Source organism: Priapulus caudatus, unplaced genomic scaffold (assembly GCF_000485595.1).
Source record: "Priapulus caudatus unplaced genomic scaffold, Priapulus_caudatus-5.0.1 Scaffold0, whole genome shotgun sequence".
Taxonomy (NCBI): domain Eukaryota; kingdom Metazoa; phylum Priapulida; class Priapulimorpha; order Priapulimorphida; family Priapulidae; genus Priapulus; species Priapulus caudatus.
Window position 1 is genome coordinate 848289 of NW_014577061.1, and position 2785 is coordinate 851073.

General features: G+C 49.9%; 1 protein-coding gene across 1 annotated transcript in view; it reads left to right on the forward strand.

The window, feature by feature from the left end:
• The window catches only part of LOC106805665 (sodium- and chloride-dependent transporter XTRP3A-like), an 84725-nt gene that overhangs the window by 10336 nt on the left and 71604 nt on the right, over positions 1-2785 (forward strand). The gene's annotated exons all lie outside the window — the stretch shown is intronic.

The following is a 2785-nucleotide window of genomic DNA, read 5'->3' on the forward strand; positions in this document are numbered from 1 at the left end:
TACGTGCAAACGCACGCACGCACGCACGTGTACGTGCACACGCACGCACGCACGTGTACGTGCACACGCACGCACGCACGTGTGTGCGTGCACACGTACGCACGCATGTGTACGTGCACACGCACGGACGCACGCACGCACGTGTACGTGCACACGCACGCACGTACGTGTACGTGCACACGCACGCACGCACGTGTACGTGCACACACATGCACGCACACGTGTACGTGCACACGCACGCACGCACGTGTACGTGCACACGCACGCACGCACATGTACGTGCACACGCACGCAAGCACGTGTACGTGCGCACGCACGCACGCACGCACGCACGTACACGCATGCACGCACGCACGTATACGTGCACACGCACGCACGCACGCATATGTACGTGCACACGCACGCACGCACGTATATGTGCACACGCACGCACGCACGCACGCACGCAAGCACGTATATGTGCACACGCACGCACGTGTACGTGCACACGCGTGCACGCGTACGTGCACACGCACGCACGAACGTGTACGTGTACGTGCACACGCACGCACGCACGCACGCACGCACGAACGTGTACGTGCACACGCGAAGACTGTAGCATTGCAACGACACAGATGCATGCGTATGTGTACTGTACGGTCGAAATACGAAATATTTTGTCACAAAAGACCTGGCCCGGAAGAATTCGTAGCAAAGTTTGCGCATGCGCAGACTGTAACTACGAACTGGCTTATTCGAAGACTGCTATGATGCTGATGTTCATTATAGGGAACCCAGAGCTCTTTGCGTCATCGGGCGGTTTGCACAGGCTGCTACCCTGTGAAAAAATACTAAAGTTAATTATTTTACCAAGAGCTAGTCCATAATAGAAAATATACTAGATTATAATGGACATACCTTACAGCTGTGAGGCATTCCACTGAGAACCTATATAGCTACTACCATGCATGGGCTTGTAAATCTCCATATAATTATATATACGAAGTAAGCAGCATATGATGATCGTATTACATATTACGAGTATATCAGGAGGAATTAATCTTGTGAGAGATTTGAGAAATGATTGAAATTAAATTGCATGATTTGAAGAATTTATCATGTGAGATTACGTACTCCGGCGTATGTGAATTTGTTGAATCCACTTCGGATAACCAGTAGGCTGTTGTATCAGATGTTGCGGGTGCACGTATCTCAGAGGGTACGTGAGAGGTTATACATAATTATGCTAATTAATTGCAGCCTGTGGTGGCGACAGGCAGATTAGACTGCACACAGTTATAGTAACTGTTGTAACAGTCATTTTACAAGTCGCACTATATAGCTAGCTGCAGCAAGAAATGCAGGGGTCAAAGAGTTAGTGCAAAGTCGGTGATATCTATAAGCAAGGAAGCATATTTTCCGCTCCACACGTATATGCGACATATGCTGGCTATTCTTGTCTGTACATAACCTGCATGCTTGTGTGCCTTTGACGAAGTACGCTTAACTTAGGGTTTGTCTATATTCAGGCCGGTACAGGAGATAATTTGCATATTTTGTCACGTGAGACTTTTCGTGTCACCGGCCATCCTGCTTCGGAAAGAGCTCTCGGGAACACGATAAAAATGTACCCTAAAAAGGAAGTTCTGCAATTGACTTGCTGTTAGGAGCTCACTACGGTCACACGGGTGATCTGAATAATCCTTCTAAGGCAATTGTCATTGAAATCCTTTTTAAAGGTAATGAGATCCACAAGGGTTCTTGTCTTTCGACTTTAACTTAGGTAAACTTAAGTCTACGTATTAATGCAATCGCGCATGTTTAAAGCCTTGAGTTGCTGAGCCGAAGGTGTTGATTGTCGCTGGGTGTTGCTAAACTGAATTTCTGGATGACATGTTGTACCGAATATCACTGGGGTATGCGATGGCCATCACGCTTCGTACATAAGATGTACATTGCATTCCTCGACATACCGAGCTTAGGTCGCCGGCCCCGACACTCCCGGCACGGGGCCCTTGTACTCAAGCGCCCCGGTACAGGAGATAATTTGCATATTTTTATTCACGTGGCTTGTGTTATACACCAATCAGATTGTAATCCGCGACTGTTCGTGACGTCACTTCGCTGTGAAGAAGATCGGTGAAGGAGGCAGGAAGGAGGAGAAGGGAGAAGTTGGAGAAGGAGGAGGGGAGAAGCTGTGGAGAAGGAGGAAGGGGAGAAGGGAGATAGATAGGTGCACAAAAGAGCTGAGTTCGAGAAGCTTGCGTGGAAAAGAAGGAGGCTAAGAGGAAGAGAGGATATAGGTCGGTGGAGGAGGGGAGAAGCTAGTGAGAAGGAGCGGAATGAAAACTGGTTGGACAGAGGGAAGACGAGGACGTAGTTTCGTAACGTTGAGAAGAAGGTAGTGGATGATTAGCAGAAAGAGGAGAGGAGCAGACCGCTGGTGGAGAAGGAGGAGGGGGAGAAGCCTGGTGGAGGATGAAGAACGGGAAAGAAGGGAGAAGCTGGTGGGAAGGAGGCAGGTGGTGGAGAAGGTAGTGGTGAAGGTGGTGGAGAAGGGAGAATCGTGGTCGCAGGGAGAAAGGGCACTCCCTTAGGCCTACTTCTCCACGCATTCTCCACCTTCTCCACCAGCCTCCTCCACACGCCAGCTTCTCCCTGCCTCCTATTCTCGCACCAAAGCTCTCACACCCGTCCGCTCGCCACGCACTTGCTCCCTTCTCCCCCTCTTGCTTCTCGCACCCGCTTCCATCCCTCCATTCTCACACCCGCGATTACATCTGATTGGTTATCAACACAAAACACG